Genomic DNA, 26836 nt, shown 5'->3' with positions numbered 1-26836 from the left:
TTTTCCAGATTGTAAGACGCACTTTTTTTTCCCCCTGAACCTGGGAACGTCTAACAAAACGGATATGGCTTACCGGGGCGGCAGGGGTGGAGCAGGGTCATAGGACGCAGGTGTGACGCCACTGGCCTATCAAGTCATCACAGGGTACTGCACAAGCTGCCCTTCCGTGCAGTATTCCATCTCTCTCTTGGGTATGGGTCCCTAACTAATGGTATTGCCTCCATCAGCTAATCAAATCCTAGATACACCCTGCACCACAGCCACCAGACACACAAGTGGATGGCTTGAGTGGAATAGAGTCGCCCACCTGGGGGGTTAGGGAGGGGAGGTGAGGAGTGTAGTCAGTTGAGTGAAGTGAAGTGAAGCGAAGGGAAGTGAGAGGTGAAAGTGAGAGGAGGTCGGGAGCGGGGCTCCTGGAGAACTGTCTAGGTTGCACACGGTGGTCTGGGCCTAGAGGAGTCGGAACCCCGGTGGTAGGGGATCGCGGCAAGGCGCTAGACACTGTCGAGGAGGACAGCCGGCAGGCTAGCACCATCACCGGGCTGGGACCGAAGGCACGATGGGGTACACGAACCCTAGGTCAGGGAGTAGCTTCAGGAAACCCGATAATTCACCTGTGGAGAACGGAGCCTTCACGATTCGTTCCCAACCGCTCCAGAATCAGGGCATTAGAGCAACGAGGGGGATAGGATTTTCCAAACTGCAATTGTCCAGAAAATTCCAAGCGTGAGCCCTGAGAGCAAGCTCCCATACTTAGCCATAGTAGGGAGTGGGCCCCGGCTAGTTTCACGCTACCGGGCCACCAAGTAGAAGTCTAACTAAGTGCCAGAAGGCAGGTCACGGATGACCAGGCAGCACCATTTGGGGACGGGACCCGGACGAGCTCCCCTCAGCGGCAGCGGTGTCCAGAGACTTGGTTTACCGATTGTCAGTGTCTGCTTAATGGACTGAGTGAGTACGATAGTAACCCCTGCACCCCACGGCACCCCCATCACCAAGCCCCGGGGCATCTCCTCTACCCGTGGAGGATTACAACATCTTGCTGCCCCACTTCATCATCCCGGGTACTCCCAGCGGCATCGGCGGTATTCCTAATTACCGTACACCACGGGTGGCGTCATGAACTATATCTAAATCCCCTGTAAATATCCCCCTGACATTTGAGTGACCGCACGACCCCCGGGTCCAGAGACCCTCTAACCACAGCGAACCCGGATCCAGGCAGCTGTAATACTATTGTATGTTTTGAGGATTTCGATAGCGTTAGGGCAATGACAGCCAGAGACGAGTTTGTGGTACAAGATGTTTTTATGATATGTAACCACGGTAGATACACAACGGAAATACACAGTATAACAAACACAAAAAAAATACCTTTCTGAAACAGAGCGAAGGGGATTCCCGGGGCCACGCACCGGACTCCCCCAGGGAGACCACCAGAGCGAACCCCTATACAGGGACTGTCCGGCAATCAACCCCGGAAGGCCTAAATGCGCCGCAGCCGGGACACAAGGGGCAAGCGGTAAAGTCCAGAAGTGTCCGTACGGAATGAAAGTCCAGAATGGTTATGAACCGGAAGAAACCGGGCAGACGTGCTGACAAAAGACGGCAGACGGAGTCCGGGCACAGTTTGAAGAAACCGGGTATGGTCCAGAGTCGGTCGGTAGATTTCCAGGAGGATCCAAAGGTAATCAAGTAGCAGCAGCAGCAAAGCAGGAGCACACAGCAAGCAGTATACTCAGGCACTGGACTAAGCTTAGAGGCGGCCTTTTAAGCAGCTGGACAGGAAGTAGGGCAACAGAACACAAAACTCCATGTTAACCGAGGGCAAGCTTTTTCAAAAGAGGACTGGAAAACCCGGAAACCTGACAGCAGCTCAACTGCTGCCACGGGGGCGGCATACTGGGGTCACAGGACAGGCTCAGGGGTGTCGTGACAGGTGGCATTGTTCTGCCAGCAAACTGCAGGGGTCTCACTGCAGTGGAGTGATTCAGGAGCGTCACAAGACGGGGAGTCTTGGCAGCGGATATATGCCGCCCCCACGTCAGGAGCCGGGCTGCTCGCAGTGGCTCGAGGGGCGTCCGGACCCAGGGGGGTATTTACAGGGGAAGGTGTATTTAAAGTTCGTGACGCCACCCGTGATGTGTGGTAAGGTGGAGTTCCACCGCTGCAGCTGGGAGTACCCGGTGGCGATGGAGTGGGCAGCCAGGTGTTTAACCCCTCCATGGGTAGGGGGAATGCCCCGGGACTCGGTGATGGTGGTGGGACGTGCCGTTGGGCAGGTAGGGTTCACTTGCGTACTCACTCAGTCCATAAAGCTGACACCAACAAGTTAGTAAAGCAAAGTTCTGGACACCGCTGCCGCTGAGGGGGAGCACGCTTGGGTCCCGTTTCTGCTGGTGTTGCCTGATGATCTGTGACCTTTCTCTTGGCACCTTGTTCTCTTCTAGTTGGCCCCTATAGCTTGAAACTAATCGGGTCCCGCTCCCCAGTGTGGCTAACTGAGGGAGCTTGCTCTCAGGGTTCACGCTTGGGATTTCCTGGACCGTTTTAGTGAAAAATCCTATCCCCCTCATTGCGCTAGTCCCCAGATTTTGAAGCGGGTGGAGAGCGGATCTTGAAGACTCCATTCTCGTCGGGTGAATTGTCAGGTTGCCTGAAGCTACTCCCTGACCTAGGGTCCATTAACCCGTCGTGCCCTGGTCCCAGCCCGGTGATGGTACAAGGCCACCGGCTGTCCTCCACGACAATACCGTGCCCCTTGTCACGATCCCCTGCGACCGGGGGTCCAGCTCCTACAAGGCCCAGACCACCGTCTGCTACCTAGCACCTCCAAGGAGCCCAGCTCTTGACCCCCTCTCTGCTTCACTGCCAACATTACTCTGGCTTCTCCTGACACTCCTGACCTCCCCTTACCAACCCCCCAAGTGGGCGACCCTATTCCACTCAGGCCGTCCACTGGTATGTCTGGTGGGTGTGGTGCAGAGTGTTCCTAGGATTTTGATTAGCTAGTGTTGGCAACACCATTGGTTATGGAACCGTAACCAAGGAGGAGGTGGATATTGCACAGAAGGGCAGATTACACAATACCCTGTGACGACCTGATAGGCCAGGGCGTCACAGGTGCATTGAGCTGACTGCGGTCTCCACTGAATCACATCTGGTTGACAAGATGGACTTCAAGAAAATGGCCACAAATTACTATCTGCGCACTCGCTGCCTCTGCAGCCATTTTCTTGATGTCCATCTTGCAGGCGATTCAATGAAGCCCACAGTGAGATCAATGACACCCGCTTCCAAGACAACCAGTCCTGTGACCCTCCTGAGTCGCTCCACTGCAGTGTCACCCCAGCAGCCCACCGGCAGATCAATGGTGCTCGCCGCTGCGACAACCCTGCAGCCGCCAGCAGATCAATGGCGCCCGGTGCCGCGACACCCCTGAGACCACAGTATCGCCGACCCTACCGATCGCAACACTCCCTCCTCTGAGTCCGCAGCATCACCCTGCCTCCTGTGACCTTCCTGAGCTGCTCCACCACCGCTGCTCCCCCCTGGTGAGCATTAGGATTAAGACGCACTAGGACAATAAGACGGACCCTCATTTTAACATTAAAAATTGTTTCCTATTTTCCTCCTCTCCTAATTTGGGGTTGCGTGTTATAATCTGGTGCGTTTTATAAAACAAAAAATATGGAACTTATCCTTCTGTGGACACCGGACGAGCTCATAGATGCTACCCACCTTTTTCTTCTGCAGTTATTCAGCATGGTTATGCTTTCTATTGGATGGAAATTTAAAGCATAAAAAATTAAATTAGCACAATACATAGTAGGTTATAATAAGAATTTCAACTAAACAGACACCGACTGGCGCATTAATTACCACCACATTTTCCTGCTGCTAGACCTCAAAAGTGAAAAACAAAACAAGGGATAATAAGTCCCAGATGAAAACTTTGAAAGAGAAAACACGGAGTCCATGCCGCATTTTCAGTGGAAGTATCAAGACAAAGTCACAATGGTCTCAGCCGTGTTCTTCAAACCACAGTGGTCTCCATCCAATCCCCTTCAGTTGATCAGACTCAGGTGTCGCCCGTACGCTCCATCTTAATCTGTTTCTCGTATTGATCTAGCCACTTCATGGCCTCCTTAGGGTTTTGAAAAAGTAGGGTTTGCCCAAGTGAAACCAATCTGAGCCGAGCTGGGTACAGAAAAACATACTTTAAAAGCCACCGGGAACTGACCCGTACTGTAGAGTAGTTGGACAGGTGGTTTCTCGGTGACTTCTCCCTGCCCACTACCAGGGATTTACAAATTAGGGTTCCAGTCTGTGTCATCAGGATGAGCTCACTGATGCTTTCACAGGTAACTCATTCTGTAGTCTACTATGTACTGTGATACATGAAGGCTGTAGAAGTCAAATAAAATTTGTATAGAAACCCTATTGTAAAATTGCAATTTAGCCTACAAATACATGTATTTAAAATGACTCCAAAAATGTCCATATCCTTTTAAGTGGTTTTCAGCTTCAACGTTTTTGAGTCTAACAGAAAATCGTCCTTACTTATCCCCCCCTCTCCACCAGTCCCTCAGTCATTGTATAAATGTCACAGTGATGTCACGAGTCCAAATACTGGGCCCAGTGGTCTTGTGCCGTGTGTAATATCACGTCTGATCGATCAGTGATCAAAAGATTACTTACACTTCACTTTTTATCCTACTATAATCCAGGTTAGAAAGGTGAGAATTGAAATAGATGCAAACTTGATGATCACTGGTGTCTCATTGTATTAAAGAGACTTATTGGACCCCTTGGGCACCAGAGCCCCAAAAAGACTGCACCCTTTAGGTTTATTTCACATCAATTTTTCCAAAAAAGGCTACTTAGTTGTGTGTCTAAAATCTAATGATATAAGCAATGGGGATTCGTAGTTGTGACGTTGGATATTACTTGCCCTTTAAAACAGATGGTCTGCTATGATACATTACAGCAATGACTCGCACATCATGTGCTAAATTTACTGTGTCGCATCTCATGTCATGTTCTACTTTGTGAGAAGAGTTTCATTTTCTGGGTCTAAAGATTAGAGGAGCCCAGGTACAGTAACTTACATGTTTTGGTACAAGCATGATCATTGTCTACACAGCTTTAATGGGACGCTCCCATGTAATAATATACTTAAACAAGGCATTGTATATCAGAGGAGGAGGTGTATTAATTTATTTACTTATGTTTGAATGTATATATATGAAGCACACACGGGCAAGAGGATAAACTATTACTCGTCGCCGGGCCGGTGATGTCGGGTCTGGGGATGTCACGGGTGGCCCTTCCTGGCTTCGTGACCCCGAGGAGTGCAATAAAAGGAAATCCAAAACAATGTCCAGAAAGCAGAAATCTACGGCAAACACCATCCAATTTTCCAAAGTGCTTTATTCCATCATCATGTGCGGTAAAAGTAGCAGGAAGAGAGCTGAGTACGGCCCCCCTAATAGTCCATTAGGGGACCGCACTCAGCTCTCTCCCCGCTACTTTTACCGCACATTTCTGCCGTAAATTTCTGCTTTCTGGACATTGGTTTGGATTTTCTTCTCCTTGTCTACGTGCATCCATGATCATTGTTTTCCACAAGGAGGACTGAAGCTGACCCATAAACCCGGTTTTAAGGTATTGCACGGTTTGGTGCAGAAACCGCCGTTGTGTTACTTTTCTCACTCACTCTATTGTAAATGTCCTTGTACTTCCAGTTTCCTTCTTCTTTATGCAATGCTGAATGATGATGCACATTTTACCTCATGTTCTGAAAAGTAAAAGCTTGATTATCCCATATAATATGCTCATTGAAGTTTCTTCAGCGACTGGAAGCTAGAAGCTGTGCAACAGGGTGGTGGATAGAGGTTTACATAGTGTGTTATGTAAAATGACGCCGTCCATGAGGCCGGCAGTTCTCGGGCATCTGGATGAGCTTAGGGAATGTGTGATTAGTGGAAATGATGCACCAGTCACCAGGATTTTTGAATATAACCTAAAGCCAGTGCTATACTGGCACTATCAGGCTGATTTTATATATACAGTGCCTTGCAAAAATATTCAGCCCCTTTGAATTTTTCAACCTTTTCCCACATTTGAGGCTTCAAACATAAAGATAAAAACTTTAATTTTATGGTGAAGAATCAACAACAAGTGGGACACAATTGTGAAGTTGAACAAAATTTATTGCTTATTTTAAACTTTTGTAAAAAAGAATAAACTGAAAATTGGAGCGTGCAATATTATTCGACCCCTTTTAAGTTAATACTTTGTAGCGCCACCTTTTGCTGCGATTACAGGTGCAAGTCACTTGAGGTATGTGTCTATCGGTTTTGCACATCGAGAGACTGAAATTCTTGCCCATTCTTCCTTTGCAAACAGCTGGAGCTGAGTGAGGTTGGATGGACAGCAGTTTTCAGCTCTTTGCACAGATTCTCGATTGGATTCAGGTCTGGACTTTGACTTGGCCATTCTAACACCTGGATACGTTTATTTGTGAACCATTCCATTGTAGATTTTGCGTTATGTTTGGAATCCTTGTGTTGTTGGAAGACAAATCTTCGTCCCAGTCTCAGGTCTTTTGCAGACTCCAACAGGTTTTCTTCAAGAATGGTCCTGTATTTGGCTCCATCCATCTTCCCATCAATTTTAACCATCTTCCCTGTCCCTGCTGAAAAAAAGCAGGCCTAAACCATGATCCTGCCACCACCATGTTTGACAGTGGGGATGGTGTGTTCAGGGTGATGAGCTGTGTTGCTTTTACGCCAAACATATTGTTTGGCATTGTGCCCAAAAAGTTAAATTTTAGTTTCATCTGACCAGAGCACCTTCTTCACCATGTTTGGTGTGTCTGTCGCGGGCGGAGGAGGGGACGCTGCGCTCACCCACTGTTCGGGTCCGGCTACTGCTGCTGCTCGGTGGTGGCTCGAGCGGTGGGCCGGATCCCGGGGACTCGAGCGGCGTTCCTTGCCCGTGAGTGAAAGGGGGGTGGTGTGGTTTAGGGATATTGTCCGTGACGCCACCCACGGTTGTGGTGAGATTGGTGACACCACCGCTGCTCTGGACGGGGATCCCGGGAGCGACGGCAGGGAGCAGCTTGGATGTTGGTTCTCCCCTCCGTGGGTAGGGGGGTTGGTTGTCCCAGGGCCCCAGTGAGGGTTAGGGATGACAGGCGGGTTACGGGGCCTGGTGGGGTGCAGGGTCGCGGGGGCAGCGCTGTGCCGCACGGCACGGTGGTTCTCACTCAGCCAGTAATTCACACGGAGTCTCTGGTCAAACAAAAGGCTGGATGGACGGGTCTCACAGACGGCTGCGGTTGTTCTCCTCCCGGTAGGTTGATGGTGACTGCCTTTCCCTGCACCTGTGTTGTGTTTACGGTTCCAATGACTTCCCACCGGTAACCTGCTCCCCAGCTTGGATGGGTGCTGAAGGAGCTCCTTTTGCCCGCAGGCTCTGGCCCTGGGAACTGTAGCCTTGGCGGTGACTGTGTTTCCCTTTACGGTGTGAGCTGTTGCCTTCAATCGGGTCTTGACTGCTGGAAACCCCGGAGGTTCCCTTCGCTAACGGATTTGACCAGTTTTACGGCTGTGACGCCCTGGGCAAGCCAGGGGTCACAGGTCATCACACCACCACACCCTACATCCCAATTAGGAACACAAAGGCTACTAAAATCCTTGTTGCCTTCCTCCAGGGGCTGATGTTCACACCAGGGGGTCGGCCAGGCGGTTGGCTCTGCCCACCGAGGAGTACACAGCCCTGGAGGCGGGAGAAACCAGGCAGTGAAGTCAGGGAGGTGAAGGAGTAAACAGTGAAGTGAAAGTGAAGTAGTAGTGGAGCAAAGAAGAAAAGAGTAAAAGAGAGAGTAGAAAAGCCTGAAGTAGGTCCAGCTGTGTGCAGGACAGAGTCAGCAAGGTCAGCAACGGCGGTGATTGTCCGGAGGGGTGACCGTTTGGAAGTTCCTGGAAGGACCGCGGACGGGTGGTGGCCCGGCGGTCTGGAGCAGTGTACAAAGGACAGTCAGCACCAGGGCAGGGGCCTCTCGGACCCCGGCAAGGCTCGGAGTCGCCATAATTTGCCAAATCCGTCAGTGAAGGGGACGTCTGTCTCCCAACAACCAAGTCCCGATTGAAGGCAACAGCCCAACCATTACAGTAGAGACATCGCCACCGCCAGGGCACCAGTTTCTAAGGGCCAGCGCCTGCGGCCAAAGAGTAGAGCTCCTCCGGTCCAGCTTGAAGCCGGGGAGCGGGTTACCGGTGGGAACCCATCGAGACCATCAACAACATTAGGTGCAGGAAAAGGGACATCACCGTCACCTACTGGGGAAAGCAAGTGCAGCCGTCCGTGGGAACCGTCTTTCCAGCCGTGTGTTTTACCGAGAACTGTGTCAACGTCTCAGGCTGAGTGAGTACCACAGTGCCGCAAGGCACAGCACTGCCCCCGCGTCCCTGCGCCCACCAAGCCCTGCATCTACCCACCTCAACACTGGGCCCCGGGATCACCAACCCCTACCCACGGAGGGGCAACACAACAACTTGCTGCTTCACACCATCATTCCCGGGATCCCCACACCGAGCAGCGGTGGTGCTAACATATCACCACAACCGTGGGTGGCGTCACGGACAATAGACTATATCCCAAAACCCAATCCCCTTTCACTCACAGGCGAGGAGTGCCGCTCGAGAACCCCCGGGATCCGGCCCACCGCTCGAGCCACCACTGAGCACCAGCAGCCGGACCCGAGCAGAGGGGCGAGCGCAGTGCTGACACCCTCCTCCCCGCCCGCGACACGGCGACTCCTAGACTGGTCGGGGTCCGTAAGCCCTGCCGGATGGTGCTGGCTTCTCTTTGCTCTCCGATCCAGGACCGTCGGGCCACCGCCCGTCCACGGTCCTTGCGGTTTGCTTCAATCAGCTTCTCCTGCAGACGGTCACCACCGTCTGCCAACCTTGCTGTATGTGCCCGGGCCACACACCCGGACACGGTCAGTCTCCTCTCTACTACCTCACTCCTCCACTTCAAAACTAATCTCTAAACTGACTCCTTTTCTTGCCTCCAAGACTGTGAACTCCTCGGCGGGCGGGACCAACCGCCTGGCCCACCCCCTGGTGTGGACATCAGCCCCTGGAGGAAGGCAACAAGGATTTTTGTGTTTGACTTCGGTGTGCCTAACCAGGGTGTGGGGTGTGTTGGTGTAGTTCTGTGACGACCTGGCTTGTCCTGGGCGCCACATGTCTCCCAGGTGGCTTGTGGCAAACTTTAAACAACACTTTTTATGGATATCTTGGTGAAATGACTTTCTTTTTGCCACTCTCCCATTAAGGCCAGACTTGTTGTTCTATAGACAGTCTCCCACCTCATCTGTAGATCTCTGCAGTTCATCCAGAGTGATCATGGGTCTTTTGGCTGCATCTGTGATCAGTCTTCTCCTAGTTTGAGATGATATTTTTGAGGAAGAGCCAGGTCTTGGTAGATTTGCAGTGGTATGATACTCCTTCCATTTCAATATGATCGCTTGCACAATGCTTCTTGGGATGTTTAAAGTTGTGGAAATCTTTTTGGAACCAAATCCGGCTTTAAACTTCTCCACAACAATATCATGGACTTGCCTGTTGTGTTCCTTGGTCTTCATGATGCTATCTGTGCTTTAAACAGAATACTGAGACTATCACAGGGCAGGTGCATTTATACGGAGACTTGATTACACACAGGGGGATTATATTTATCATCATCAGTCATTTAGGACAACATTGGATCATTCAGAGGTCCTCAATGAACTTCTGGAGTGAGTTTGCTGCACTGAAAGTAAAGGGGGCGAATAATATTGCACGCCCCAATTTTCAGTTTATTCTTTTTTTACAAAAGTTTAAAATAAGCAATAAATTTCATTCAACTTCACAATTGTGTCCCACTTGCTGTTGATTCTTCACCATAACATTAAAAATTTTATTTACTTTATATTTGAATCCTGAAATGTGGGAAGAGGTTGAAAAACTCAAGGGGGCAGAATACGTTCGCAAGGCACTGTACCTTTAGTTGTCAGCTAGGATGTATAAGTTTTGAAGCACGAGCAAGTAAAGATTGTAAAATGAACAGCTTTTTGAATGGCAGCAGCTGCCAATCAGCTGATAGCCGAGGGGTATTCATAGTTATCTCCTCCCCTTGTTATTTATGCTAATCCTATTATAGAATAATTTTACTAAGTGACTAGAAGGACCTGTGCTGATGTCATACCCATGTGAACAGAAGGGACGGGGCCTCAGCCAACATAGCTGATACCAGTAAGCAACATTATTTTTCTATTGGCTGAGGCCCCACCCCTTCTGGTCCCATTGGTATGACATCAGCACTGGCTTTAGATTATATAGGAAAATCCTGCTGATTGGTGCACTTTAACTGATTTTACAGAAAAATTCGATCCACAGCAAAATTCTTTGCTGCTGTTTGTATATCTTTAATGTCTCCAGACCTCTAGACCATAATATATATAAGATGTAAAAATACAAAAACCTCCCGGCTCACCTGTCCGGCAGTAGAGATGAGTGAACCTGAAATTCGGTTTTCAAACTAAACAGCATATTTAAAAATCAAAGTTTGGGTATCAGGTGCTTTACGTGTGAACAAAACTCGTGACAGCAACACTATGCTCAGGTATGCTCGGTGCTCAGCCCTGTGCGAGCCACTTTCAGTGTTTGTAGGGTGCAATAAAAAAAAATATAATAAAAAAAAGTCCACCTACCCGCGACCGGAAGTGATCTGCTTATGGCTGGCTGTATGTGGGCGGAGACTCAAACTGCCAATCAGTGACTTGCTCTGTGGTTCTTGTCGGAATCGATCCTGGGGTCGTTTGCTGCCAGCGAACCGAACCTCCAAAGGTTCACTCATCTCTATCCAGCAGCTTCTCCTCTCTTCTGTAAAAGTCCAGATCCGTGAGGTTTCAAACTTACCCGAGTGCCGGACCCAGGTGTTGATCTGGATCCGGCAAATTGGAAAGTAAAAAAAAAAAAAAAAAGAATGAAGCAAGTGCTTCATATCTACTGAGGCTCTGGCGCGGTTGTAACTGCTCCCGTGGCCGCCCATTCACTTCAGGGACCACACATTACCTTCATTGCATATACATTGCTTTCCCCGCCCACCGGCCCTCCTAGCGTCTGTGATTGGTTGCAGTCAGACGTGCCCCCAGCCTGTGTGACAGTGTATGACTGCAACCAATCACAGGCGCTGTTTGTGGGTCTATCGTACAGTAAAAATAAATAAATAAAATATTTGACGTAAGCTCCCCCGATATTATGATATCCAGCACAGATAAGACATACGGCTACAGGCTGCAGCCCCAGCTGTCCACTTATCTTGGATGTGTATCAAAATAGGAGGAACCACATGTGACTTTTTTTTTAATTATTTAAATTAATAATTTAAAAAAAATAAATAAATAAAACAGCCTGCAGTCCCACGCATTTTGATACACAGCTATTATAAAGCCTGACAGCTGGGGGCTGGTATTCTCAGACTGGGGAGATCCATGGTTTTTTGAAGTCTCCCCCCCTCAGCCTAAAAATAGCAGCCTGCAGCAGCCCTAAAATTGTCATATCCATTAGATGCTACAATCTCGGTAATTACCTGGCTCTTCCAATTGCCCTGGTGCAGTGGCAATTGGGGTAATAGGGGTTAATGACAGCGCACAACTGTCATCAAGCCCAAAATTAGTGATGGGTAAGAGTCTATGAGACTCCCCCATCACTAATCCTATAAGTAAAAAGAAATAAACACAAGCACAGAGAAAAATCCTTTATTTGAAATAAAATACAGTACCCTCTTTCCCCTTTTTATTAACACCAAAAAGACCCTTGAAATTCCACCGTAATCCATACAATGTCCCAAAAAGGTCCTGGCTCTGCTACATTCGAGTCTGGAGAGACCAAAAACATATCCGATTTCTCCAGGCTCCGGGAAACACTGACAAGGGGGACCAGGCTGGCAGCAGTGACGTCACACAGCTTACCACCAGAGGATGACCTCTGATGACCTGAAGCACTGTGGCTTAAAGTGTGAGGCCGTACCCCGCACCCCGCCAGCCTGTCACACAGACAGTGCCGGTCGGGGACTGTAGGGCAGCTCCGCCCCCCTCCCCCTGGCTGCCACTGTCACTGTAAAGTGCATGGTTATGCCCCACACCCCCAGCCCTTTAACACTAACAGTGCCAGCTCAACGAATGCTCAAAAAAATGGAAGCAACTATGATGACACTAGAGAAAAAAATTGGTCCCTTTGTCTCAGAGTATAACCCACTGATATATGAATTTAATATTTGAGGGCAATATAACTGGAAGTCATGACCAGGTGAAGACTTCATTTTGGTACAAGGCCAAATGGAAAAGGCTGGAGAAATAAATGACCACAATGAGAGATGTCAACTGTGAATAATCGGATTAAAGCCTCATGCACATATCCATGCAAAAGACGCACGTTAGACGGTCCGTTTTGTCCATCCGTGTGTACCTGTGTCATCCGTGTGCTATCCGTGTGTCGTTTGTGTGACATCGGTGTAACTGGTAATGGAAAAAACTCATGATACTGAAATTACTGATTTTTTATGTGTGAAAGAAGTGAAAAGCCAGATAGATAGATAGATAAATAAAAAGACAAGGGAGGCAGCACTCCAAAAATACTAAAAAAAACCCCCTTTACTGGCCTATAGTGTAAACGTTTCGGTTCAACAGATCCTTCTTGTCAAGGTCTATTTGATAATTAGGTATATATGAGTCGCCCACCGCTGCGGCGGTCGCCTCAGGGGCACCGCTCCACCTCCAGGGACGCCGCAGGGACTACTCTTTGGGATCTTCTCTGGCAACAGGTATGTCAGGTTATTTACATCTGAGTCGTGACGCCACTCTCGGTTTGCGGTCAGGGTTATAGGTGACCGCGACTGCAGTTTAACGAGCGTCTGGGGCTGATGGAATCTGCAGTCGGATGGTGTGGCCTCCCGAGAGTGAGGCTGGCCCCAGGGGCTCGGGTGTGTGGAACAGGTCGCAGAATAACTGAGTCGCAGTCCAAAGTGTCTTTCAACTTGTTTACTCACTTTCAGATGGTTGTGTGAGGTAACCGGGTGATACTGAGATACACCAGGTGGAACCAGGTATCCTTCAGGCTGGTCTAAGGGTAACCGTTAACTCGCCTTCCTAGCACTTCTTGTTTCGGACAATCCCTGACTTAAAGTACCGTGGGATTCATCTAGGAAAGTTGCAACTGCCTTTTCTCCCCTTTCTGGCCCGTTTGCTGGCAGCGTGGACCAAGGAAGATGGCTCCAGGCTCTATCCTTCTTATGGGCCCCCTCCTTGCTGCTCATGCTCGGACTCTGTTTTTGGTTGGTGTGGGACTTGTGGTCCACCCCACCGGCAGGTTTAGCAGACCACTAAATGGATGTCTGGCTCCAGGGACCTATTCCCCGTGCGTGCCTAGCCACCAGATGTCTCTGTACACGACCAGCTGACTTCCTCAGCATCTTTCTGTCCAACTTCTGGGGACCGTTCTCCCCCGCCAACGGCTACTACACGTGCAGGGTCTGACTAGCGTGTCCGTCTCCTGCGCCTCTGTCGCGGGCGGAGGAGGGGACGCCGCGCTCTCCCACTGCTGCTCGGGTCCGGCTGCCGCGGCTGCTGCGGCCTGCTGCTGCTCGGTGGCTCGAGCGATGGGCCGGATCCCGGGGACTCTAGCGGCGCTCCTCGCCCGTGAGTGAAAGGGGGGCTTTGGGTATAGGGATTGGTTATTGTCCGTGACGCCACCCACGGTTGTGGTGATTTGTTGACACCACCGCTGCTCTGTATGGGGATCCTGGGAAGGATGGTAAGGAGCAGCTAGTTGTTGTGTTGCCCCTCCGTGGGTAGGGGTTGGTGATCCCGGGGCCCAGCAATGAGGTGGGTGATGCAGGGCCTGGTGGGCGCAGGGACGCGGGGGGGGGCAGCGCTGTGCCTTCCGGCACTGTGGTACTCACTCAGCCTGAGACGGTGACACAGTTCTCGGTAAAACACACGGCTGGAAAGACGGTTCCCACGGACGGCTGCACTTGCTCTCCCAGTAGGTAACGGTGATGTCCCTTTGACCTGCACCTAATGTTTCTGTGTTGGTAGTAATGGGTTCCCACCGGTAACCCGCTCCCCGGCTTGGATATGGGCCGGAGGAGCCCTACTTTGCCCGCAGACGCTGGCCCCGAGGAACTGGTGCCCTGGCGGTGGCGGTGTTCTTCCTTAATGGTTGGACTTTTGCCTTCAATCGGGACTTGGTTGTTTGGAGACAGACGTCCCCTTCACTGACGGATTTGGCAAATTATGGCGACTCCTAGCCTTGCCGGGGTCCGAGAGGCCCCTGCCTTTGTGCTGACTGTCCTTCGTATACTGCTCCAGACCGCCGGGCCACTACCCGTCCGCGGTCCTTCCAGCAACCTCAGAGCAGTCCCCCTCCAGACAATCACCGCTGTTGCTGACCTTGCTGACCCTGTCCTGCACTTAGCCGGACCGACTTCAGGCCTTTCTACTCTCACTTTTACTCTCTTCTTCTTTTCTCCACCACTACTTCACTTTCACTTAGCTCCTCTACCACTTCCTTCTACTTCACTCAAGCTCCCCCTGAGCTAATCTGCTGGTTCTTCCCGCCTCCAGGGCTGTGTACTCCTCGGTGGGCGGAGCCAACTGAATGGCCCACCACCTGGTGTGAACATCAGCCCCTGGAGGAAGGCAACAAGGATTTTAGTAGCTTTGATGTTCCTAACTGGGATGTAGGGTGTGGTGGTGTGATGACCTGTGACCCCTGGCTTGCCCAGGGCGTCACATTTCCACTTCAGACTGGCAACCTCCAGCTCCTTTTTCCATCTGCCACTGCCAGCTAGCTTCCAGCCTCTCTACCGCACCCCTTGATTGGATGTGGAGGCATGCCCCCTCCTGGGTCTGCCCAGGGGTCCCCTCAAGAGTGTGGGAGATCTGGCTGCTATGTATCTGGGCATACACACCCTATTCCAGCCTTCAGAATTACCTTATTGCACTCATCCAGCATGGGTGCAGTACTCAGTGGCGCCTGACCAGGTCAGGGGCGCCACATATACATCATTGTTTCTGTGAGGGTTGGGGGGACATAAGTATTGGGGCTTGTGATCTTTTAAAGCCTCTAGATGTTTTAGACATTGGCGCTGCCGCTTTCTACATGCTACTGTGTCGCCCAGGGCTATGGGGTACTCTGTACCGGGCGGTGTATTGCTGGGGAGGTGTCACTTGGTGGCCGTTGCCTGGTTCCGTATCCCTGGGGACGCTTTTTAAAAGGGATTGCGGTTATATAGTGGAGCCGCCGCTGCACAGTTCTCACTACTGGGGCTGGTGTTGGTGGCAGCCTGGATGTTGGGCCCTCCGCAAGTAGGGCCTGGCCCCAGAGGATAGGTGAACCCTGTGGGGTCGGGTCCTCTAATCCTGTTCCTCGGTTTTCCCGTTGCTACTGTGTCCCGAACTTCAAGGTCAGTGAGGTCTTTGATGGTCCCCTCACTGTGCAGATTTTATCAGGGCTGCCTGGAGCGTTTGCCTGACCGAGGATTCTGTACCCCGTTGGTGCTCTGTTTCCGGGAGTACTCCACCATACTCCACCGGCAACCAACCGCCTGGGCCCTCAGGTCACTGTCACACTCCTGTCAGTGCTTCTGTGGCGCCCTTGACCTGGTCAGGCACCACTGAGTACTGCACCCATGCTGGGTCAGTACAAACAGGTAATCCCAAAGGCTGACACTGTCGGACTCTGCACGTGCAGTGGCTGCTGGTGGGGGAGAACATTACCACTAAGTCAGACTGAAAGACACCCGAAGAAAGGGAGCAGTATGGAGTTGAGTACGGGGACTCCTGGTAATGAATGCACACACGGGGTACAGGTCCCTAGAGCCAGACATCCATTTAGTGGTCTGCTAAATCCTGTAGGCAGTGGGACTAGAGGTTCCACACCAACCAACACAGAACCCGCAGCATCAACAGCAACGAGGGGGCCCATAAGGAGGATCGAGCCTGGAGCCATCTTATCCTTGGTCCACACTGTCAGCAAACGGCTCAGAAAAGGGAGAAAAGCAGTAGCGACTTCCCTGGACGCATCCCACGATATACTTCAAGTCAGGGGTGGTCCGAAACAAAGGTGCAGGAAGGCAAGTCAGCAGTCACCCCTATATCAGCCTGAGGGATACCTGGTTCCACCTGGTTCATCATAGCATCGCCCGAGTTGTCTCACTCTACCAGCAAAAAGTGAGTAAAAACCCTGAAAGACATTTCTGGACTGTGTGTGAGTTCTTCTGCGACTTGTGGTTCTACATGTCGCGGGCGGAGGAGGGGACGCCGCATTCCTCTCCCACTGCTCGGGTTCGGCTGCCGCTGCGGCTGCTGCGGCCTGCTGCTGCCGCTGCTCGGTGGCTCGAGCGATGGGCCGGATCCCGGGGACTCGAGCGGCGCTCCTCGCCCGTGAGTGAAAGGGGATTGGGATTTGGGATAGTTTATTGTCCGTGACGCCACCCACGGTTGTGGTGATTAAGTGGACACCACCGCTGCTCTGTCTGGGGAGCCCGGGAGTGATGGTACGGAGCAGCCAGTTGTTGATTTACCCCTCCGTGGGTAGGGGTTTTGGTGCTCCCGGGGCCCAGTGATGGGGTTGGGATGGTGGACAGGCGGGTATGGGGCCTGTGGAGGTGCAGGGGCGCAGGGGCAGCGCTGTGCCGCACGGCACGGAGGTACTCACTCAGCCAGTAAACACGACACAGTTCTCGGTAAACAAACGGCTGGTCGACGGGTCCTTCGGACGGTTACGGTGCTGACTTCCCCTGCAGTTGACGGTGACGGTCTCTTCCCTGCACCTATGTGTTGTTGTTTGGTAGCGATGGGTTCCCACCGGTAACCCACTCCCCAGCTTGGATGTGAGCCGGAGGAGCTCCACTCTTGCCCGCAGGCGCTGGCCCTGGGAAACTGGTGCCTTCGGTGTCTCCCCTTAACGGTTGGACTGTTGCCTTCAAACGGGACTTGGTTGTTGTCGTCCCCTTCACTGACGGATTTGGCAAATTCGGCGACTCCTAGCCTTGCCGGGATCCGAAAGGCCCCTGCCCTGGTGCTGACTAATCTTCGTATACCGCTCCGGTACCGCTGGGTCACCACCCGTCCACGGTCCTTTCGGCAACCTCCAATCAGTCTCGCCTGCAGACGGTCACCGCCGTCTGCCAACCTTGCTGTCTCAGTCCGGGGCACACACCCGGACCAACTTCAGGCTTCTTTTTGTCACTTTCTCTGTTGCTCTTACTTTAGCTCCTCTACCACTTCCTCTCACTTTGAACTCCCACTTCTCACTCTCCACTTCAACTCCTTCCACCTCCTCCTCCAAACTCTATCTGCCTGGTTCCTCCCGCCTCCAGGGCTGTGAACTCCTTGGTGGGTGGAGCCTACCGCCTGGCCCACCTCCTGGTGTGGACACCAGCCCCTGGAGGAAGGCAACAAGGATTTTAGTTTTGACCTTGTGTGTACCTGCAGGGAATGTGGGGTGCGTGTGGTGTTGTAACCTGTGACCCCTGGCTTGCCCAGGGCGTCACATTCCCCCTTAGCAAAACGCAGACCGTCCTCGGGCTGCCCGTCCAACACCGGTTTTATCTTCCTTTTTGTTTTTCTGTGAAAATATGAAAAACGGTAACATATTTACAACTTATGGCATCATCCCACAGCGGGAGGTTCAATTCTTAACCGTTGCAAACAGTGTACGGTTACGGTTTCCGCTCTCTTTCACCCAAGCAACCTGGCCCTGATGCTGCCCCTAAAGCCCAGGCAGCACCCCTTGACCCCAGTCCAGCACAAGTTACCCGAGCGGGATCTGTCCTTCCCCTCCAGAGGGTAGCCACCGGTTCCTGTGGTGGCTGGGCCCCAGCCTGCTCTGCTGTGGGCCCTCCCTCCAACCTGCCTCTCCGGAGGCGGTAAATGCGGAAACGGTAACGGTAACACAACTTATTTACAAGCCACTTAACGTTTGTGGTTGCCCTGCAAGTTCACGGGCTTGTCCATAAGGAGTCCCTTATGCAACTTTTTAAACGGTCCCCACGGGGACAACGGTGCCGGCAACGGCCGGTTTTCCAAATCACGGTGAATCAGGTGACTGTTCGGTTATCATCTTATCATCATCTTTTTCAAACTTGCAAACAAAACTCAGTGGTGGTCCCAACGGGGAATGTGCAACGGTGCTCCGCTGCCTTACTCAGATTCTTCTGCTGAGGCGGACCCATCCTCTGCCACCAGCATATCAAACATGCACTGACATGCCTGCTGTGACAGGGGTACCCGGTACCCATTTCCACCGGTACGCGAGGTATGGAAAACCACGGGGTCTCCCACATAGCGGGAACGCTCACTCGCCTCTTCAAACTCAGTAGCGGACCCGGGGCTGGGACCGGAGTCATCATCTCTTGTTCCTGCGCCAGGCGGGTTACCGCCAGCTGCCGCAGCCTCCTGGCCTCTAGCATCCAGCACATCAGAGCCCTCTGCAGCACCATGGGGCAGCAGGTCAGGCGAGTTTACACTGAGGCGCCCCAGAAGTAATGGCAAGGATGATGCATAGGTCGAGACTAGGCCGGGCCCCTCAGCCGCAGCGGCCGGTCCTGGTAGGACATAGGGACGTGGGTCACCAGTCGGTTCTGCTACATCTGTTCCCCCTCCGTACATCGGGGCAGTTGCAATCAGCATCTCCACCTCGTTGGTCCACTGCTCCATCATCCTGAAGATCTGATCCTGCTGACGCTGGTGGAATTGAATCACCCGGGCTTTCATCCAGGCCACAGTCCCGGGCTCGGGGTCTGGCACAATCACTGCCGGGACTTCTGGCACCATGCTGTTAAGGGGCCGCGGTCCTAGCGGTTCCCCCTGGTGCACTTCAGGGACGTCCTGGACGTCTGCAGCCGGCTCGCCCGCCGAGGCGGCTTGGCAGGGTATCGCTGCCAGGTGGACAGGTAGCGGGCCTAATGGCGGGGCCGCAGCAGCTATCACGGGTAGCGGGGAGAGAGGCAGGGTGAGCGGAAGCCGGCCGGGCCCCTCAGCTCCAATGGCCGATCCCTCAGGAATACAGGGGCGTGGGTCGCTTACCCGTTCCTCCAAATCCTCTTCTACCTCGCGTCTCCACATAGCAGCCACCACGTCCGCCATGTCGGTCTCCCACTCCTCCAAGAGGAGTTGCATATGGGCCTGCAGACGATTACTCAGCGGGACGGTCCGGTCCCTCAACCACGTCGCCGTGCCGGGCGCGGGGGTCTCGCTGTTATTGATTGGAGCGGACATCTCGGCAGTCGTGCTTTCCAGGAACTATCAACAAGATGGCCACAGGGTCCTGGCGTCCCTGCTTTTATAGCCACCTCACATGCAGCCAGCCGCCATCGCGTCCCCCTTAGCTTCTTTCCGGCCCCTCCTCTATTGGGGCGGGGTTTTGGCCTTCGCGCCTCTGCTACTCGAGAAGACGCTCGAGCGGGAACTTTTCGCGCCGAAGATGGCGACTTCTGAAATTTTTCAGCCGGATACCTCCGGCGGTCACAAGGCGCACCTCTACCCAACGGCAGAGCGGTAAGATCCTGTTCGTGACGCCAAGTTGTCGCGGGCAGAGGAGGGGACGCCGCACTCTCCCACTGCTCGGGTCCGGCTGCCGCTGCGGCTGCTGCGGCCTGCTGCTGCCGCTGCTCGGTGGCTCGAGCGATGGGCCGGATCCCGGGGACTCGAGCGGCGCTCCTCGCCCGTGAGTGAAAGTGGATTGGGATTTGGGATAGTTTATTGTCCGTGACGCCACCCACGGTTGTGGTGATTAAGTGGACACCACCGCTGCTCTGTATGGGGAGCCCGGGAGTGATGGTATGGAGCAGCCAGTTGTTGATTTGCCCCTCCGTGGGTAGGGGTTTTGGTGCTCCCGGGGCCTAGTGATGGGATTGGGATGGTGGACAGGCGGGTATGGGGCCTGTGGAGGTGCAGGGGCGCAGGGGCAGCGCTGTGCCACACGGCACGGAGGTACTCACTCAGCCAGTAAACACGACACAGTTCTCGGTAAACAAACGGCTGGTTGGACGGGTCCTTCGGACGGTTACGGTGCTGACTTCCCCTGCAGTTGACGGTGACGGTCTCTTCCCTGCACCTATGTGTTGTTGTTTGGTAGCGATGGGTTCCCACCGGTAACCCGCTCCCCAGCTTGGATATGAGCCGGAGGAGCTCCACTCTTGCCCGCAGTCGCTGGCCCTGGGAAACTGGTGCCTTGGCAGTGGCGGTGTCTCCCCTTAACGGTTGGACTGTTGCCTTCAAACGGGACTTGGTTGTTGGGAGACAGTCGTCCCCTTCACTGACGGATTTGGCAAATTCGGCGACTCCTAGCCTTGCCGGGATCCGAAAGGCCCCTGCCCTGGTGCTGACTAATCTTCGTATACCGCTCCGGTACCGCTGGGTCACCACCCGTCCACGGTCCTTTCGGCAACCTCCAATCAGTCTTGCCTGCAGACGGTCACCGCCGTCTGCCAACCTTGCTGTCTCAGTCCGGGGCACACACCCGGACCAACTTCAGGCTTCTTTTTGTCACTTTCTCTGTTGCTCTTACTTTAGCTCCTCTACCACTTCCTCTCACTTTGAACTCCCACTTCTCACTCTCCACTTCAACTCCTTCCACCTCCTCCTCCAAACTCTATCTGCCTGGTTCCTCCCGCCTCCAGGGCTGTGAACTCCTTGGTGGGTGGAGCCTACCGCCTGGCCCACCTCCTGGTGTGGACACCAGCCCCTGGAGGAAGGCAACAAGGATTTTAGTTTTGACCTTGTGTGTACCTGCAGGGAATGTGGGGTGCGTGTGGTGTTGTAACCTGTGACCCCTGGCTTGCCCAGGGCGTCACATTCCCCCTTAGCAAAACGCAGACCGTCCTCGGGCTGCCCGTCCAACACCGGTTTTATCTTCCTTTTTGTTTTTCTGTGAAAATATGAAAAACGGTAACATATTTACAACTTATGGCATCATCCCACAGCGGGAGGTTCAATTCTTAACCGTTGCAAACAGTGTACGGTTACGGTTTCCGCTCTCTTTCACCCAAGCAACCTGGCCCTGATGCTGCCCCTAAAGCCCAGGCAGCACCCCTTGACCCCAGTCCAGCACAAGTTACCCGAGCGGGATCTGTCCTTCCCCTCCAGAGGGTAGCCACCGGTTCCTGTGGTGGCTGGGCCCCAGCCTGCTCTGCTGTGGGCCCTCCCTCCAACCTGCCTCTCCGGAGGCGGTAAATGCGGAAACGGTAACGGTAACACAACTTATTTACAAGCCACTTAACGTTTGTGGTTGTCCTGCAAGTTCACGGGCTTGTCCATAAGGAGTCCCTTATGCAACTTTTTAAACGGTCCCCACGGGGACAACGGTGCCGGCAACGGCCGGTTTTCCAAATCACGGTGAATCAGGTGACTGTTCGGTTATCATCTTATCATCATCTTTTTCAAACTTGCAAACAAAACTCAGTGGTGGTCCCAACGGGGAATGTGCAACGGTGCTCCGCTGCCTTACTCAGATTCTTCTGCTGAGGCGGACCCATCCTCTGCCACCAGCATATCAAACATGCACTGACATGCCTGCTGTGACAGGGGTACCCGGTACCCATTTCCACCGGTACGCGAGGTATGGAAAACCACGGGGTCTCCCACATAGCGGGAACGCTCACTCGCCTCTTCAAACTCAGTAGCGGACCCGGGGCTGGGACCGGAGTCATCATCTCTTGTTCCTGCGCCAGGCGGGTTACCGCCAGCTGCCGCAGCCTCCTGGCCTCTAGCATCCAGCACATCAGAGCCCTCTGCAGCACCATGGGGCAGCAGGTCAGGCGAGTTTACACTGAGGCGCCCCAGAAGTAATGGCAAGGATGATGCATAGGTCGAGACTAGGCCGGGCCCCTCAGCCGCAGCGGCCGGTCCTGGTAGGACATAGGGACGTGGGTCACCAGTCGGTTCTGCTACATCTGTTCCCCCTCCGTACATCGGGGCAGTTGCAATCAGCATCTCCACCTCGTTGGTCCACTGCTCCATCATCCTGAAGATCTGATCCTGCTGACGCTGGTGGAATTGAATCACCCGGGCTTTCATCCAGGCCACAGTCCCGGGCTCGGGGTCTGGCACAATCACTGCCGGGACTTCTGGCACCATGCTGTTAAGGGGCCGCGGTCCTAGCGGTTCCCCCTGGTGCACTTCAGGGACGTCCTGGACGTCTGCAGCCGGCTCGCCCGCCGAGGCGGCTTGGCAGGGTATCGCTGCCAGGTGGACAGGTAGCGGGCCTAATGGCGGGGCGGCAGCAGCTATCACGGGTAGCGGGGAGAGAGGCAGGGTGAGCGGAAGCCGGCCGGGCCCCTCAGCTCCAATGGCCGATCCCTCAGAAATACAGGGGCGTGGGTCGCTTACCCGTTCCTCCAAATCCTCTTCTACCTCGCGTCTCCACATAGCAGCCACCACGTCCGCCATGTCGGTCTCCCACTCCTCCAAGAGGAGTTGCATATGGGCCTGCAGACGATTACTCAGCGGGACGGTCCGGTCCCTCAACCACGTCGCCGTGCCGGGCGCGGGGGTCTCGCTGTTATTGATTGGAGCGGACATCTCGGCAGTCGTGCTTTCCAGGAACTATCAACAAGATGGCCACAGGGTCCTGGCGTCCCTGCTTTTATAGCCACCTCACATGCAGCCAGCCGCCATCGCGTCCCCCTTAGCTTCTTTCCGGCCCCTCCTCTATTGGGGCGGGGTTTTGGCCTTCGCGCCTCTGCTACTCGAGAAGACGCTCGAGCGGGAACTTTTCGCGCCGAAGATGGCGACTTCTGAAATTTTTCAGCCGGATACCTCCGGCGGTCACAAGGCGCACCTCTACCCAACGGCAGAGCGGTAAGATCCTGTTCGTGACGCCAAGTTGTCGCGGGCAGAGGAGGGGACGCCGCACTCTCCCACTGCTCGGGTCCGGCTGCCGCTGCGGCTGCTGCGGCCTGCTGCTGCCGCTGCTCGGTGGCTCGAGCGATGGGCCGGATCCCGGGGACTCGAGCGGCGCTCCTCGCCCGTGAGTGAAAGTGGATTGGGATTTGGGATAGTTTATTGTCCGTGACGCCACCCACGGTTGTGGTGATTAAGTGGACACCACCGCTGCTCTGTATGGGGAGCCCGGGAGTGATGGTATGGAGCAGCCAGTTGTTGATTTGCCCCTCCGTGGGTAGGGGTTTTGGTGCTCCCGGGGCCCAGTGATGGGATTGGGATGGTGGACAGGCGGGTATGGGGCCTGTGGAGGTGCAGGGGCGCAGGGGCAGCGCTGTGCCACACGGCACGGAGGTACTCACTCAGCCAGTAAACACGACACAGTTCTCGGTAAACAAACGGCTGGTTGGACGGGTCCTTCGGACGGTTACGGTGCTGACTTCCCCTGCAGTTGACGGTGACGGTCTCTTCCCTGCACCTATGTGTTGTTGTTTGGTAGCGATGGGTTCCCACCGGTAACCCGCTCCCCAGCTTGGATATGAGCCGGAGGAGCTCCACTCTTGCCCGCAGTCGCTGGCCCTGGGAAACTGGTGCCTTGGCAGTGGCGGTGTCTCCCCTTAACGGTTGGACTGTTGCCTTCAAACGGGACTTGGTTGTTGGGAGACAGTCGTCCCCTTCACTGACGGATTTGGCAAATTCGGCGACTCCTAGCCTTGCCGGGATCCGAAAGGCCCCTGCCCTGGTGCTGACTAATCTTCGTATACCGCTCCGGTACCGCTGGGTCACCACCCGTCCACGGTCCTTTCGGCAACCTCCAATCAGTCTTGCCTGCAGACGGTCACCGCCGTCTGCCAACCTTGCTGTCTCAGTCCGGGGCACACACCCGGACCAACTTCAGGCTTCTTTTTGTCACTTTCTCTGTTGCTCTTACTTTAGCTCCTCTACCACTTCCTCTCACTTTGAACTCCCACTTCTCACTCTCCACTTCAACTCCTTCCACCTCCTCCTCCAAACTCTATCTGCCTGGTTCCTCCCGCCTCCAGGGCTGTGAACTCCTTGGTGGGTGGAGCCAACCGCCTGGCCCACCCCCTGGTGTGGACACCAGCCCCTGGAGGAAGGCAACAAGGATTTTAGTTTTGACCTTGTGTGTACCTGCAGGGAATGTGGGGTGCGGGTGGTGTTGTGACCTGTGACCCCTGGCTTGCCCAGGGCGTCACATATACGCACCTACACCCGAGCCCCTGGGGCCAGCCTCACTCTCGGGAGGCCATAATACCAGACTGCAAACACCATCAGCCCCAGACGCTCTCTAAACTGCAGTGGCGGTCACTACCGAGAGTGGTGTCACGATTCCTTTTGAAGTTAACCTGACATACCTGTTGCCGGAAGATTTCCAGCACATGAAGACCCTGAGGCGACCTGCAGGTGAGGGGCTTCACACTTCCTCTCTCTCATGGTCAACGACCAACTCCTCTTACTGTCAGTGACTGACTGCTTGTCCCCTCCCACCTGGTTGTCGTCCAGTGGACTGGATTGGCTCCACCCCCTGGGTGGCTATCCACTGGGTCCAACCCTATTCTGTCACCAGTCTTTTGAGGAGTTTGGGGAAAAACAGGGATTAACTGGAATGTTTAGTTGTTACCGGTACAGAGAGGACGGAGCATTGCCCCCCCCCTCCCCCCGGGGCATTTGCGGAGGCCGTCATGACACCTGATTGGTGGGAAGGTCAGGGTGTCATAGGTGGGGTGAGGGGGAGGGAGCCCGTTGTGTATAGACGTGTTAGACAAGGGGGAGGAGCGGCACCTTTCCCGCTCCTGAGTCTGAAGTGACAGTTTGTACCTGAGACCATTGAATCCATTGAGCAGCTCCTGGAACGTCTCAGAGCGGTTGCAGGTGACCGTCCTCCTGGCTGGCTGCAGGCGACTGTAGCTGGGATCATCGGAGGGAGTGTGGAGGCGGAGGGGACTGCCCCCCTGCGGGAGCGGCGCCTCCGGAGATCTCATCCGCCGGAGCGGTTTTCTCCTGAGCTGTCTCCCCGGGCCTAGCGACGCCCCAGAAGCCCCTCCGGGGACCCTCCAGGCCGGGCGCCACGTGCAAAGAAGTCCAGCAAGCCCCGGTCTGGGAGGAATTTGAATGTGCGGCTGGGTCCAGCGGCGGTTAGCAGGCCTCCGCTGGAGTTGGGGGCGGGGCCTGCTAGTGCCGAGGCAGCGATGGACGTCGGCGCTGCGGCGGGGTGCTCTGGTGATGAACCTGCTGAGAGCCCTGTGCCCTGTCAGCAGAATAGTCCAGAGGAGCAGGCGGGCCCCAGCAGAGGGGGCGGAGCGGGAAGGCTGGGATCTGTGGTGCATCGGGCCTGGCGGACAGGGCCCACGTTGGCTGAGCCCCGGAATGCGGAGGGGGAACCCTGGAATGGCACTGGGGAGCTGCATTGCCAGGTGGGGGAGGAGGGCAGGCAGCTCCACGGTGCAGCCGGCCGGCCGGGCAGACATCAGCGACAGCATCCTAGACCGGAGGGATTTTCCGCCCCTGTGTCGGCAGGGGCCAACGGCGGGGTGGTGGTCGAGAGGAGTCCGGAAGCCACAGCGCAGCGGGATGGACGTCTGGAGTCTGGTGGTCCGGCTGGCGGGGTCTCTACCCTTGTGCAGCCTGGTGAGTATGCTTCCATGTCTTGTTTGTCTTCTCAGTATTGTCAGGACCAGAATGCAAGGGGGGGTAGGTCACCCGGGGATTAGTCAGGGGGTGCCTATGGGTGGTGGGGTGTATGCGGCGGGAATTGGGGAGTTGGGAGAGTTGTTTGGTTGCGTTCGCACGTTGCTGGAGCGGATTGGGGGGGCAAGGGAACCCCCAGCCCCTGTGGGGGCTTGGGTTCACCCACCTGCGCTGGGTGCGACTGAATCGACGGGTGCGGGTATTTCCTCCTTGGTGTCGGTTCAGACAGAGAAGAACAAGGAGGATAGGATTCATTTAGATGATCGGGCGCGTGGGGAGGTTTATGGTTGTTTTGAGGGCCCCTTAGGTGCTCATCTTAAGAAGGAGGTGAGGGAAAAGATCTGGAAGGATGAATATGTCGAGATCTTTTCCCTTCTTCCATTGGCAAAGTTTAATTTAGACAAAGGGAAAAAAGAGGATAGTAAGAAGGAGGATGAGGAGAAGCGGCGGTGGCGGTTGATCCCTCAGACATTTAATAATTCGCTGCAGGCCTTCACAATTTTGGCGAGCGTGATTGGCGAGAAGGCGCCGGAGAACTGTTCGCATTTATTTTGCTACATGGACTCAATTGGCGAGGCGTATAGGGTGTATGGGTGACAGACTTGGCTTAGGTATGACGAGCAGTTTCGTCAGAGGAAGGCCGTGCGTCCTTCTATAAGATGGGATCAGAAGGACATAGGGTTATAGTTGCGGGTTATGGCGCCGTCCAGGTATGGCCAGCCCTTTCAAGGTGGGGCCGGGTCGGCCGGCCAGTCTGGGACACAGGGTACCGGTAGTCAACAGGGTCAAGCGGGATTGCAGAAATTCAACGAGGGGCAATGTAAGTTTGGGGCAACCTGCCGTTTTAAACACCTCTGCAGCCACTGTAATGGGACATTCCATGGAGCGGCTAAGTGTTTTAAGAAAGGAAAATCCAAGCCCGCAACCTCTCATACCCAAGGGTCTGACGCCGGTGAGCTTAGTCGCGATGCTGCCGTACCTAAATAGGTACCCGGATAAGGACAAAGCTGAGGTTTTGCGGTTGGGTTTTGGGGAGGGTTTTAGGATTCCGGCCCCCGTTTTTGATGTTCCGGGGGCAAATAGGAATCTTCAATCAGCTTATCGGCATTCCGCGGTCGTGGC

General features: G+C 54.2%; 1 protein-coding gene across 1 annotated transcript in view; it reads left to right on the top strand.

Annotated features, from left to right (window-relative positions):
- The first annotated feature begins 5029 nt into the window (after positions 1-5029).
- The window catches only part of LOC142292146 (serine/threonine-protein kinase Nek5-like), a 138201-nt gene continuing 116394 nt past the window's right edge, over positions 5030-26836 (top strand). Inside the window, exon 1 of the mRNA XM_075337300.1 lies at positions 5030-5097. The gene's annotated coding sequence lies outside the window, so the exon portion shown is untranslated. The remainder of the gene's footprint in view (positions 5098-26836) is intronic.

Source organism: Anomaloglossus baeobatrachus, chromosome 2 (assembly GCF_048569485.1).
Source record: "Anomaloglossus baeobatrachus isolate aAnoBae1 chromosome 2, aAnoBae1.hap1, whole genome shotgun sequence".
Lineage (NCBI taxonomy): Eukaryota > Metazoa > Chordata > Amphibia > Anura > Aromobatidae > Anomaloglossus > Anomaloglossus baeobatrachus.
Note: the sequence above shows the minus strand (reverse complement) of the source record. Positions and strands in the feature narration are given on the sequence as shown.